This window comes from Thalassophryne amazonica, chromosome 8 (genome assembly GCF_902500255.1).
Source record: "Thalassophryne amazonica chromosome 8, fThaAma1.1, whole genome shotgun sequence".
Classification (NCBI taxonomy): Eukaryota; Metazoa; Chordata; class Actinopteri; order Batrachoidiformes; family Batrachoididae; genus Thalassophryne; species Thalassophryne amazonica.
This window is the reverse complement of record NC_047110.1, coordinates 22,078,579-22,093,416: the sequence shown is the minus strand read 5'-3', so window position 1 is coordinate 22,093,416 and position 14,838 is coordinate 22,078,579. Positions and strand designations below refer to the sequence as shown.

Genomic DNA, 14,838 nt, shown 5'->3' with positions numbered 1-14,838 from the left:
CAACAGTGACCTTTTCAGAGTACATTAATTAGGTCACAGGGTCAGTGAGGGCAAAATCGTATTGGGGCATAGAGATAAACTTGAGCTGAGCACATATAATGTTCACATTCTGTAAGTGACTCAGAAGCAGCCTGTAGATATCAGATGACCCAACTGTATAGGTCACAAGGTCAGCCAGTGCAGAATTTTACTCACAGCCTGCCAGGGAACAGATATGCTGGTTCATGGCTTTTTGTTCCTAAGTATCTTTGTTATGATTACTTTGGTCAAATTAGATATCTGAGTGTTGTGAGCAGATTAGCTCTGTGTCACACATTATTATAAATACAATGACATATTACAAACCCAAAATAGAAAAAAAAAATAGGACAATATGGAAAATGGGGGGAGGGAAGCAGTGATCTTTAGGGCCCAGGCACACGGCGATCACTGAAAGAAGGGGAAAGAAGTCGCAAATCATCAAGAAAAAGTGGACGAATGATCCTGCACTTCTCCCATCGCTGCAAAGCCTGCGAGTGCAGAGCGCATAAAAGAATGAAACAAAACCGAAACTAACAACTAACTTCACTACAACAACGTGCGCGCACATGTATGTTGGAGCCAGAGATGGCTGAAACGTGTGTAAACAGTTAAAGTAGTTGATCAAACATTCTTGCCGCTGTTGTTTCTCTATTGTTTCTGCATGAAAACGTTGCTTTTCGTCCCACACATACGAGTCACATTCAGCTCGTCAGATTTTTAGTTATTCATCCATTCAGGTATCGTCAGTGTTCATGCAAGACGTTGGATTGGGAGATTGGATGAAGTTGGACGATATTCATCGGAACCGTGACGGTACAGGAACTACGCAAACGATGAGGAACCGTCAAGACAGAAAGCAAAACGGAATAATACGGATGAATTGAGGTTGTCGTCAGGATTCGTTCACATTTTTCAACAGTTTGAAAATTCTGACAAAGCGCCGGTTACACGAACGAAGGTGGATGATGGTTAAATGAAGTTTCCGAATGTCAATGTAAATCCAGATTTCTTGTTTTGTTTTGGCTTCGGTGTCCTTCGTTAGTGCCATGTGACCGGGGCTTTACATTGACTTATTTACTTTGAAGCCTATAATTCTTTCTGAGTTTTTCTGGGTGTCTTGGTGGCTTCCCTCACTAGTCTCCATCCAGCATGGTCACTCTGTTTGTGAGAATTACTGGAAATGAAATCCAGGACATATTCAATGACTTAGAAATGTTCATGTGTCCATCATATGACTTGTATCAAGAAAACTGGATGTAAAAATGATGATTTAAAGCTTAGATTTAGAATAAATTACCCTCGTCCCAACTTTTTTGTGATGGGTAGCAGGTCTGAAGTGCAGGAATGGATGAATATTAAATGACATAAAGTTGACCACACAAAACTTGAGATATCTTGGGTTCATGCTGTCTGCAATGAAACGGAAATCAAAATAAATTGGATGGCTGCTTTCTTTTAATGCATTTTCCTTATCCCAATTTATTCAAATTTGAGTTGGTATTTAAAAAATGTTTTTTCTCTCTCTGGAGCTTTGTTTAACAATATATCAGTGCAGGCCATTGCTTAGTTCGTCTACACATTTCTAAAGGATGGTAGCATTCGTTAAAAATAAATAATGTATCAGTCAGTAGGTACTTTGATTTCCCACCTGGCTGTCTGTGCTGCAGCTCTGGACCAGATCTTCTCCAGTACCTCCACGAAGGGCACTCCTGTTTTCTGCTCTTCTTAATAGCAGGAGGTAATGCCACTCTGGAGTCACCCTCAGATGCAGATGAAGAGGAGGAGGAGGAGTGCTGCTCAGGGTCACTCCTCATATCTGTGTCTTTGACGTCCACCTGTTTAACTCCCTCTGTGCTGTCAAACCTGTCGCACCTGCTATTAAAAGTGGGCGGAGCCATACAGGCCCACAGGTTTGATGCTGAATAGCAGCAACAGGTGGATGCTGAATGGCACGGATCAGTTTGGCACAGCCGAGGAAAGCGGGAACTACAGTTGCGTCGACTTGGAGCTGATGTTGGGATTTGAAGCTCCTTGACCAATCTGTCATGGTGATGATCAGAAATGAGCAGAACCAGGTTACTAGGAACCAGAGACCTGCAGCCGTTCCACATCAGCACCTGGAGGCCCACAGTGCCATCAGCTGCAACGTTTAAAAAGAGACTGTTATCTTCATTGGAATAATCTTTGATGGAAGACCTTTGCAAAGTGAATTTATCATCCACACTGAGAATGTTTGTACGTATTAAAAATAATCATCAGACTTGATCACACCGTACCTCTAGAACGATCTCTGCACACTCTGGTGGCCATTACTCTACCTGGCTCAAATCTCTGCAAGTCTGGTTCCCATGGTGACAGGACAGCATCACCAGGTGTCAAACAGCAAGTGTGAACTGTGGCATATTTGATCATATCGACAGAGCAAACCAGCTGCTGTCGGGAGGAGACCACGCCCAAACCAGTTCCAGGTTGGTCAAACTGGACAACCCAAAGTCCTCCCTGAGTGTGGACACACAGGAACAAGATGTATCCATCTACAATGACACGTAACCTCCCCCATCTGTTACTCCTCAAACATGTAGGTTGTCAGCTCTATTTTTGGGCACAGCTCAATCTGGAGTGTGTGTTTAAAAATCAAACTATTTGCACTTTGAACATCAGTGAAGATTTTTAGCTCTTCACAATAATTATTCATATGACTATTTTGTGTGTGTGTGTGTGTGCGTGCCTGATTTATGAAGATCTCATATAACGAGTGTTAAATTGTCTGGCCGTTCCAGACTTGCACATTGGGTTTTGGTAGGTAATTTACGTAGGATAACTGTGCACATGACAGCGTGTGGTAATATGACATAGACAGGAGTATGGAAATGAGGATTCTATTAACGACTGTGAGTGAAAAATGAAATTCACTTTCCCACTTGCAGACACTTTACATATTTTACACACACAAACATTCAGTAAATCAGCCCCTGTGAGTGTAAACATCTGGGCCCAGTTTCCTAAAGTAGTCTAATCTTGGTTAGTCGACTAATCTTTTGACATTAGTCGATGCACAAAGCGCCTAGTCGGCTAAAGTTTTGCATCAGCCAAAGTATTTAGCCTGGTACAGAGGAGGCTAATCTGATTTTAGCCGACAAAACCTCAGTGTCTTACCTGAAAAAAGACAGCTGTCATACCACCAGTTGATGGTGCAGGAAGGAAGGAGAGCCTTGCAGTGAGAAAAGGTGTTCTGGGACCGGAATCATCATTTGGAGATGCTTATGGACACCGAGGCCGGGAGCACTTCTCCTCTGGTGCGGTGAACTCGCCTATGTTTGTAGCAGACAATCAACCCAGAAATAAACAAAACTCTTGCACATTGGAGGCGTTTCTTGGCAATGGCACAGTCCCAAGCTTAGATTAAGCTTGGGACTGCGACGAGGGCGGTCGCATCTCCTCCACTCTCCCTTATCTCCGTTCTCTGCCTTTAACCTTCAAGTCCCTACTTCACCAGACTGTGAATTCCTCAAATTATATTGGATTCTGGATCTATTGGACTACTATTGGATTAACCATGGAATTGATCAGCTGGTCTCTGAACGCTATTGACACCATTTTTTCTACAAGAAGGTCAGGACCAGGGGATCCTACCTGCCCAAATGGAATGTATCCTGCGGGCTATGTCCTCGACTCCTGGAGTTCCTGGCGTGTGGCATGCTTGGTGCCTTTCTCTGTTGAGGATTTATTCATTTTTGGTCTCATGGTAGCAGGGCTGGTACTTTGTCTTATGTGCTGCCCTGATCTACCGGAAAATTGGCAAGACGGCGGCATCAAGAACCATGGCCCCTCGCTTGTCCATCATGATTAACGAGGTTGGCAAGGCAGTGCATTCTCAGACTGTGATGACTCTTGAACTCAGACGCAAATTGGATGACATCTTGGAGCAGATGTGTGCCTTGCAGTTGAAGCTGAAGATTTCAGAGGCTGGTGAATATTCTTAATTCATAATTGGGAATATTCTTAATTCATAATTGGGATTTGGTTGTGCAAGTAGAACTGTTAAAAAGTGTTTTTCACTGCTATAACCATAACATTACAGGCTTATCAACCCTGAAGGTCAAATTGCCCGACTGTTTTTCCTCCAGAGGGATTTGTTTCAGCCTGGGGAACATTTGGCTGTTTATTATCTCATCTCACAAAGACAATAAACTGCTTTTCACAGGACTGAAGCATGTTCCATTCCCTCCCCCCCCCCCCCCCCCCCCCCCCCCCCCCCCCCCCCCCCCCCCCCCCCCGGCGCCTGCTAACTTCACTCCTTCCCCCTTCAGCGGGTGTGGTGCAGTTTTAGCTGCAGGCCCCATCATTTCACCCCAAGCTGATGGCGGCGCATCTCAGGATTGCTGCGTGGCCTTCACCCACTTGCCTCAATTCGGATAACGGACTTCTTCAAACTTAGTGCACATAAACAATGTCAAATGTGTATGTGTTGCCTTTAATTCTGATCTGTGCCATTATTACGGTAAACAATAATTGTGGACTAATTGCTGTCTGAGGTAACTGGAGTGTAAATGTAATTTCTTCACTGTGAGATCAATAAACTATATCTAATTATAGCGGTTTGGGGTTGTGACGTTCATAAATGGACAGCAACACTTGTCTGGAGATGGACTTGGCACTGACGAATGTCTTTCAACACAGTGGAAACACCTGCAGACACACAGCACAGACTGACTCACACAGTCCCAGTACTTGGACATTTTTTGTACTTTTGACATTTTACATCACAGTAAAGTCATTTTTCACCCCATGAACTGCTAAAGAATGAACAGCACATTTTACAGCTTGTCATACGCACTTTTCAGCAACTTAACATACGTTTCAAGACATTTTAACGGTTTTATGAGGCAGAATGCAACACACACTTTGGAGGTGCACGTGCTGACATTTGTGTAACCTTTGTATGCACAGCCAATGAGAGCAGTCAGACGGTGACTGTTCTTCCCGGAGGAGCTCATGATAATAGCATACTTGTCAGAATTTAGCAATAGAATTTTGTTTCTTGTTGAGACCAAAGTAAAAAAAAATAAAATTGTAGCAACATACGTGCCAGTGCACTGATTGTGACACTAACGTAAAATTAAAAAATCAGTGTAATTCCAGTTTATTCACTTGTGTTTCAATGTTTCAACACCAAATCAAGAGGGAGAAAATAAGCATTTGGGGAAATTCACAGTAACATCATGGAAAAGCCTCAGCAACAAAAAGAAGTACGGCTGCTCCTGGTGATGAATCTTATGTGGCTAGAAGACTGAAATTGTGTCCATTTTATCCCATAAAAATATTATATCGCGTGTTAATATCAAGGAGAAATGTGAATTCGGTACTTTTCTTGATATTTGTCACTTTTGTTTGGCGAAATAGAAGGAACTCTTAAACAGAGTGGGAAAAAAAATCTATGACCCTTCTCCCATCTGTCCTCATAGAACTTCTGATCTTGAAGGTACTTTTGGAACCTGTCACCTGTGATTATACAGATTTTGATGTTTGTGTAATGCATAATTGCTCATATAATCAGGATCCTAATAACAGGCTTCAAATTTTTATATACTGTGAATCAGTGTTGCCACAGTTACATTGAAAAGTTACTTTATTAGTTGTATTTTTTTGTTATTTTACACAGTTACTTCATTAGCAGCTTCATGCCGTTACTTTATTAGTAGCTGCCGACAACATGTAACTAATAACTAATGTAACTCATAAGGTAACTAGTAATCTAACTTAGTTATGCTTCAGATTGAGTACTCAGCAAAGTAACTAATCAGCAAACTATCAGTTACTTTGCTGAGTACTCAATCTTAAAAAAATAACCAAGTTAGATTACTAGTTACTTTATTAGTTACATTCAGCAGCTGCCAACAAGTTGTCCCCAGCTACTAATGAAGCAACTATATAAGTAACTGTAAATATAACTGTATAAAGTAAGTAATAAAGTAACTTTTCAAAGTTTCTGTGGCTTACTGAGGTTCCAGCCACTCATGGCCCTTAACTGGAACAAGCAGATTTGGGATTAGAAAATGGATGGATCGACTTCTACTCTTTTGAAAGAATATAACGTATTTGGGCCAAAAGGATTTTCGGTGCCGTTTATCTCTCGAACAATTAGAGTCCTGCCAGGTGCCGTTTAACTCTACCTTCTCCAGTGTTCTATTTGAACCATCACAAAACAGCTCCTTCTTATGGTGTGAGTCAAATATTGCAGGTAGTCTTGACAGTCTGTCCAGCTGACAGTTGGAATCCAGGAGGTAGAAGATGATTAAATGTCTCCCAGCTAAGAAAAGAGGCAGGGTTCTCAGCACAGATTCTGGGTGTTCTGGAAGTCCTGTGGTGATCAGATGAGCAAAGTGTGGCAGGCAGCATCAGCGAGGGTGATGCCCAGGGCTGCCAGGAGATCCCTGCCAGGGCTGCAACTGAAGGAGCAAATCCAGGATAAAGCCTTGTAAATGGTGTCTGGAGCACAGGGTACCATGTGGTTGGACCAGCAGCTGACCTGCATGTTGGAAGTGGAGGAAAAAGCAGATGCAGTACATGACTCTGAGAGAGTACATACATTTGGGAAGACCCAACAGCTTGCCAGCAATGAACCTAGAGATCGTTGTGGTGTCATAAGGTGGGCTCTAGAAAAGGACTTTATTTTATATTGTTAGAAAGAAGGTAACACATTGAGACAGATCTGGCTAACCACCAAAATGTAATAAACTCTTAAACTGGTCGTGTGTTTGAAAAGTTTCACGAAAATCAATCCATTAAATCCCCATTACCCAGGGACGGGGTCTGTCCAGTGGTCCTTGTGCACTGAAGTCATGAAATTGAGTCAAACTGAATGATGCCAAAGAGTTGCTCAGCTGCTGCCGGGACCACAAGGTCCTCTTGGTATTCATGACAGCATCACGAACTGCCGTGAGCCTGGGTTGGTCTTCTTTTATGGATTTTAAATAGATTTGCCCGAAGGTGTCTGTTCTTTTTTCTGGATGATGTTTCATAAAATGTACACATTTTTGTAATAAAAGGGGATAAAGGATGAAGACAATGATAAACCCCAATAACAGATGCTGCTTGACAGTGGAGCGTGATGAAAATATGTGAGTGAGTACTCGTATGTCAACAAAAACGTACAGGTGATTAAAAAGTAATATAACAATCTATGTACAGTATGTAGTTATTAAACCACAAGAGCAGAAAAAGAATCACCTAAATACACCTTATATTTTAAAACAAACATGGACAAAATTAATGTATGAAACATTCAACTTGGTTATACTATATAATTAATTACTGGAAAGATTAGTTACAATTTATAACAATGAATACCACTAAAAATGAAACAAAAAAGGAATCTTAGAAACTGCAGAATTAAGATTTAATAGCAAAATACTTTCACAGCTGTAATACTAAAATTTGTAAGAATAAATGAAATTACTGATAATAACTAGTAAATCTGCTAAAATGTTTGACATAAGATGACAACGCAGGAGATCCAGGACAGACTCTGCTTCATATCTGAGGTGTGACAGGATGCACACAGAGCCACACTGCTGCAATAAAACACATATACAAAGGATATAAAACAAACAAATAACGCAAGCATAAAACACTTATTTCCATCATGGTCCTGTACCTGCACAATAAAACTGATGAAGGCGAAATATGACAACTATAAATAAATAGGTGATTCGCAAAATAATATAAAATATGTACAATATGTCACTATGCATTAATATGATTAATCTGCAAATATCAGGCTGGATGGTCAGGAATTGCAGGACACAAATGCACGGCTCATACAAACAGCTCTGGTTTTTAAAAGGCTTTACTGTTGAGGATAGCAGAGGTCGGTACACGAGTAATCAGTTCAGAAAAAGCAGCATTACAAAAATCATCAGGCAATCAGGCGTGGTCGTAGCAACAGGCTGGAGGTCAGGTACACACAAAGAGGCAGGCAGGACTATGGAACACAGGTACAGAGCTAGAATGAAGGCACAAGGCACGACAAAGTGGCAAGGGACAAACACACCCAGTCATAGTATATATGGGTGCTGCAAGAGGTAGACAGGTTCCTGCTCAGAGCCTGATTGCTACAGAAAACTAAGCATGAACCCAGAGACTCTCTGTTATTGTCACTTTGGCTCATTCTCTGTATTAAAGGCGAGGTCAATCTGAGAACTGGACTGAGTCCTGAGTCCCTCTCTCATCAACCGACGCACAGGGTGTGTAACCTAAGGTAAATAGTTTTGCTGTTCACATGTTGATGTTTGGGTTCACAGGTATTTAACAGAAGTAAATAATTCTGCTCCAACCAGGAGGTTGATGTCTCAGGTTTTCAGTTAAATGGTATTTAACAGAAGTAAACAATTCCGCTTCAGCCAGGTGGTCTGATGTCTCGGCAGGACTTGTGGCAGGCATTACACCTTTAATAAACATGCATCTCACCTCCAACAGCGGTCCAGGGGTGCTTCACACTACGCACGCTGAGGTGAAGCCGGGACAGCAGCATGCGGTTAAAATCCTTTTACCCAAAACAAAAAGAAAATAATGCCATGTGACAATTCAACCATTGCAGTGTCCAGAGCCACGCCATAAGTGATAATTGCAGCCCCACACGTTTGCGCACACACACACATGCTGCATACTCGCGAGCTTGAAGACCACAGTGCTCCAGCCCCGTGTTTGGATCACGACATGCTGTGATGCTACCATCCAGATATTTGATCAGGCAGTCTGCAGCACCTTTTATGGCTGTCTGACAGCAATCTGTGTCCTCCACCTGCTGTCTACACACGCTTTGGATGCTGTCCTGCAGTTGTGGATGACGCAGTCCGGATGCATTTGGACCAAGGCTGGCCACGCCTGTTTTCCTCCTAACTGCGTTAGATAATAGCAATATTTGCAGTGTCAGAATGGCTCCTCCACATTCTTGCTATGTGTGACGGGGGCCTAAGTCTCTGCGTCCCTGTATAGATTACACAAGCTTGAATGACATCACATTCCAAAACAGGTAGCCTTTACCAGTCATCTCTTCAGCATTTAACTTACTTCAGGGAACTACGGCCTTCACAAAGTGTACTCTCTTGCTGCATTATGGATACATGGCTGGTGTACGACTGTCTGCCTGTGTACCAACCACAAGCTTCTGTCCTCAACTCATCTCTCTGCCTGAATGGCTCAGTGTTATGGACTTCCAATGCTGTGTTCTCAGATCATCACTTTTGATCTGCAGAATAAACCTTGCTTTACACCACCAATGGTGTTGTTGTCTGCTCTGGGGTCTCTGGCTCATTCATTACAGGGAAAGGGAGCAGCTCCTTTTCCCTACTACTGTCATCTATGTACTTGCTCAGAGGGGGTTGGCAAGGTTAGACCTTATCTGCGTGAAGCACCTTGGCAGCTTTGTTGTGATGTGCTGCTACAGTATATAGGGGAGGTGATGGTTTAGTGATTAAGCGTTGGGCTTGAGACCAGAGGACCCTTGGTGCAAATCCCAGCTTGACCGGAAAAGAGCCCTTGAGCAAGGTCATTAATCCCCTAGTTGCTCCCAGTGTGCAGTGAGCACCTTGTATGGCAGCACCCTGACATCGGGGTGAATGTGAGGCATTACTTTAGAGAAGCTTTGAGCGTCTGATGCAGACGGAAAAGAGCTATATAAATGCAGTCTATTTACCATTTATACAAATAAATTAAATAGAATTTTAATTTCTAGCATGCATAGAACCTGGTTCATTCTTATGGGCCTGAAAATGTTTTTATCATCGGTATTGATAGTAGAGAAGCTTGAATATTCAAATGGGCTGGGTTGCTTGATGCGAGGACGTTTAGCTTCAAATCGCAGAAGCTTCCTCAGCTAAAATTCTTGCTCTGGTAGTCTGACTTCTGTCTGACCCTTGTAGAGAAGAACAAACAGAAGCCACAAAAGCTGGAGTTTTAAACCTAACCCGACCCCTCCTACCGAGAGGCAGACTGCTATTGGCTAGTGACTTAACAATTGCTTTAATTAGCACCTATTATGCTCTAGTTAGCACCCTCCTAATGACAGGGTAGCTGTACCTCCTAACGATGGGACTGACGCCTCTCCTGATGACGTGAATGACTCATTACCATGAACAAAAGACTGAAACTGCTTTGACCTGAGTACCCCATTGTAAATAGGGGACAAAGCGTCTCTCAGACCCCCTCCCCGGTTAAGGCTGGTTTCAACTGTTTCACATACAATGCCTCCTTCACCCCTCTCTCAAACCATTTCTTCTCTCTGGCTAAGATTTTAACTTCCTTGTCCTCAAATGTGTGGTTCGTCTCTTTAAGGTGGAGATGAACTGCAGACTGAGGTCCACTGGCGCCCTCTCTGCGGTGCTGGTATAGCCTTTTGTGTAAAGTTTGCTTAGTCTCACCTATGTAGTGTTCGTTACAGTTTTCCTGACATCTGATGGAATACATTACATTGCTCTGTTTGTAACTAGGGATCCTGTCCTTAGGGTGAACTAATTTCTGTCTAAAGGTGTTAACAGGTTTAAAGTAAACTGGGATTTTGTACTGTCTGAAGATCCTCTGTAGTTTTTCCCCTACTCCTGCTAAATAAGGGAGAGACACTCCTCTTCTTCTTGTCTCCGTCTCCTGTCTGTCTGGTCTCTTTGTTCTCTGGGACTTCTGCACTTTATCCATTTCACAGGTATTGTTTCCTGTTTTTCAGACACCCAGTAACCTATTCTTGAGGTCGGTCATCTGGGCATTTAACCTCTGGGGGTGGGTTTTGTGAACACATCGCTGAACTCAATACAAATGCATGTAATTTGGTCACTTTTCAAAGGGGTCAGATTAGTCAATAAAGTCAATTTCATGTACAATGGTTCATTTCAGCTCAGCTTGGTGTATGAATCTCACCATTCCAGGCAATGATAGCTGTTGGCTGGCTGATGGAAGTAAGTCAGAGACAAACGCAAACTGGCCAATTTCAATGGAACGCATACACCCCGAGCGTGTTTTCACCACGCGGCCAGTCACGGAAACACGAATTCTCGCCCTTCTCGCCGGATTGGCCACTTCGCCTCAGTGACGTGGTGCCGACTTTTTTTCCTGAAAAATTTGTTAGCATGACTGCTTTAAAAATGTTACTTTATGCTTGAACCTGCTTATATGTGTTATGAAACAGTTTCACGATAAACACAGTGTGTGATACTTGTTTCACATTCTCCTGTCTTTCCCACATTTCCTTTTTTCTCCCCACTTTCCCCCTCCTGCCTTCACCACCTTGTTTTCAACATGGATGCCAAAAGTCTGACACACCTCGATGTTATGTCATAGAAAGACCAAACTAATCACATCTCTGAGCATCTGAACTGTAAAATATGTAATATCTGTGGTCTGTGCTGTATGTCGATACATAATTTATCGTTTCCATGACGAAAAGGTACATTTGTAGGCAAAAACACCCCGACACAATAGGAAAACTGACGCGGAATGGCGTCTGTCTGGGGCCCGGGAAGCTGAACAACAGAAACATCAGACGGCGTGTTAGATGACAGACAATACAATCTGACCAATAGGAGTGAGAGCTGCCCTCCCTCTCAACCAATCTGAAGGTGAGGCTTGATCGTAGGCGGATCGGACTCGAAGGATGGCCTTTGTCATACACGTTCCCGGTGTGTTGATGTTGGTGATCGTTTCCTGCAGTGGTGCATGGTGGTCGAACAGGAGGAATTGTTGGAAATTTTTCCGAGGTTAGTGTATAAATTGGTTTTTACCCAGTGTGCATTATTCCTACAGCCATGTCTGGGAGAGGGAGTGGCAAGCTTCGGCAGCTAGCCGAAACATGACGGGGAAAACACTATTAAACTAAGAATAAAAGTGATATTCACCGAGTCCGAATTTCTTTATGTTATCCTAAATTAGCTTCTTGTTTCCTTAAGTGCGTCGTTAGTTAGACGTCCGAGTCACGGAGCTTTATGGAGCCAGCTAGTTAGCTTTAGCCACCCTCGGGATCAGTTTTCACCGAAAAAAAAAATTAAAAGTTATATTCTTTTCGTAGCGTCATCTTCATCCGGCGGTCTGCTAATAACAGTTAAACCGTGACAGGAGTAGTTAGCAGCCGCGTTAGCATGGTGGCTAGCCATGATGCAATGACAGGCTGTTTGTTCTTTCTGTAAAATGTTTACAGCGTCGTCGGAGAAAATTATGCGACATTAGTGGCGTTTTCGTTTATGCCGAGTCACATTTGTGCTACATCTTGATTAGCTGCTTGCCCAAAAAAGCGCCAAAAACATCAGCGCTGCTCGACTGTAAACTCAATAAAACTATAAAATAAATTTCCAAACTCATTAAAACCTAACCTGAGATGTGCAGCAAAATATGTTTTGTGTCAATGCTGTATACAGCTGGCTGTCAAAAGTAACTGTTTTGTGTATACATTAAATTATGTTCAAATGCGCCGGTCATTGCTACAATGATCGATTTTTAATGGAAGTGGCTGTTAGCGCAGGTTTGTTATTGGGATTAGGAGTTAGGATTAGTGGTTGTGGTTAACGTAGTTTTAATAATCTATGTGTCATAGCAAATACAAGTTCTAGCCTTATGATCGTGTGACCTATATTAACCAATAAGACACGCTACGCACTAATTTTTATTTATTTATAAATATGAACAGTACAGGTTAAACAACAATGGCTAGAGGTGTGAATACATAACAAAGGCATTAAAATATAAATCTTACATAAATAGGATAACAGATTCTCTTAATAATGTCTTGGTTGTTATAGTTTTTTGTTATTGCAATGTTTTAAAGGTCTCCAAATAAGATTTAAAATCAGACAGAAAAACAACAAAACTGGGTTTTTGATTAAAAAAAAAAAAAATTGCTGGTGTGTATACGAAATTTCGCTAAAATAATAGCAAAGTTGATTGGATATGTTTTTTGTTTTTTTTTAAAGCAGGGGTTTCATCATTGCTGTAGAGGGTTTTCAATCACGTGACCAATTTGCTGCAGGACAGGTGCCGTCTCCATTCTGGATTACAAGGAGGCTGGCGCGTGATAGAAAAATGGAGAGAATGTACAGTTATTACGATGCTTTAAATCCTCGAGATAAAGCTAATTATCGTGATAGATGTGTAGCAGTTCAGTGGATCCGTATCTTATACCAGATAGTGAATTTAGTGGTGATGTAACAAACTGGCCGACAGTGTCACACTGCGATATTGTGAACTAGGAAGCTGCCGACCAGGTCAGCCTCGCCGGCCTCCTGCAGAGCATCACAGCGGAGCTCTGAAAGCGGAGGTTGTCTTGAAGTCCTGACTGATTTCTCTCACCAGGCACTAGAAGGGCAGCTTGCGGATCAGCAGCTCGGTGCTGGAGGATCAGAATGCAAATAAGCATCTGTATAGGAAGCGTTCTTGTGTTATCGTCGGCGGTATTTTATATATTCTTATATAATTTTATTGCCGAATAAAATAAAATAAAATTCTGGTAGGTGCGGATCTCTCTCAGCGCTACGGTTCCTTGAGGCTTCTTCACACCGACGTTGAAGCTTCTGTAATTGTTCACCAAATGCACGTAGTGTATCACAGTGGCCACCGCGTCGTAATCCAGAATGGTCGCAGGACACAAAATTACGTGACCGATACGTCACATGAAAACCCTCTATACTAATAGAATTTCACTATATGAATATGGCTACGTATGGATGGCCACTGCCATTTTTAATTTGGTAGGCGTCTTTAATTTGGTAAATTAAGTAATTCTATGGACACAAATACAGTTAATATGAGGGAAACACAAAAATGTGGACACCCCCCAGCTCCCACTTATTTCGATTGTTGTCTTTAAAATCCTGATTAATCTTGATAATGCAGTCAGGTGCATATGTACTTGAACAGTCACACAATTGGTGTTATTTTTTTTATTAATTTATTTTAATTTCACCTCTATACACCACCACAATAGACTTGAAATGGTACATGTTGATACATCTTGTGTTTTAGATTTTTTTTTTTAATTTCAAAGGCTTTAGTAAAAGTATTGCATTAATGCTGCGTTGAAAAACCTCTGTTGTTCTGAGATCTCAACCTCTAACTCAGGCAAAATGCCTTCAATGCTCCATCAAACCAGAATTTATGGTGGGAAACTCATGACGAAATTGAGCAAGCTGAGGTACCCAAGTTGGCTTTACAACCATGGCTGCCACATTTGCGATGAGTGAGAACAATGTCACTAATGTTCAGAATGTAAAAAGTAAGTCCCTTCGGCTGCTCCCTTGTTTTGTACTCGGGGTACGCCAGTACCCTTCTGCACTGAAACCAAGTGCATTAACCACTTGGCCACCACCCCTAGACTAATGTTCAGAATGCATCTTTAAAATTAATTGTTAACAATACTGCTATTCTGTCGGTCACACAGCGCCTGCTGACATGAAAACACTCAAGCTGGCATGGATTCTCTAAGTAGCACACAGTTTAATTTGATGCAGTTTTCTTACATTGTAGCCACTGTTTCATTTTAACAGCAAATAACAGTCGCAAATATACACTGTATCGATGTTATAACAAGATACCAACTGTGTGTTTTCACGTCAGTGAGTCACTTGACGTGGAAGCAAATGTTGCTGCGACCCATAGAATATGTAATGCATTCACATTCTGTGTACAGTTAAGCTTCCAGCACCACACACCAGCAAGAATATCTTTGACATTTTCATTTAGCTGAAGCAATAACATTAGACTAGCCCTATTGCGATAGACTAAGTGGTTGATCCATATTTGTGTCCAAGGTAATGTGACAAATGCACTTTTTCCTGAAGT

General features: G+C 42.0%; 1 protein-coding gene across 2 annotated transcripts in view; it reads left to right on the top strand.

The window, feature by feature from the left end:
• The first annotated feature begins 11,633 nt into the window (after nucleotides 1-11,633).
• znf143b (zinc finger protein 143b) overlaps nucleotides 11,634-14,838 on the top strand; it is a 43,023-nt gene continuing 39,818 nt past the window's right edge. The window contains exon 1 of one of the 2 annotated variants that reach the window (XM_034175854.1): nucleotides 11,634-11,768. The gene's annotated coding sequence lies outside the window, so the exon portion shown is untranslated. The remainder of the gene's footprint in view (nucleotides 11,769-14,838) is intronic. The other variant, XM_034175855.1, reaches the window with a different exon arrangement.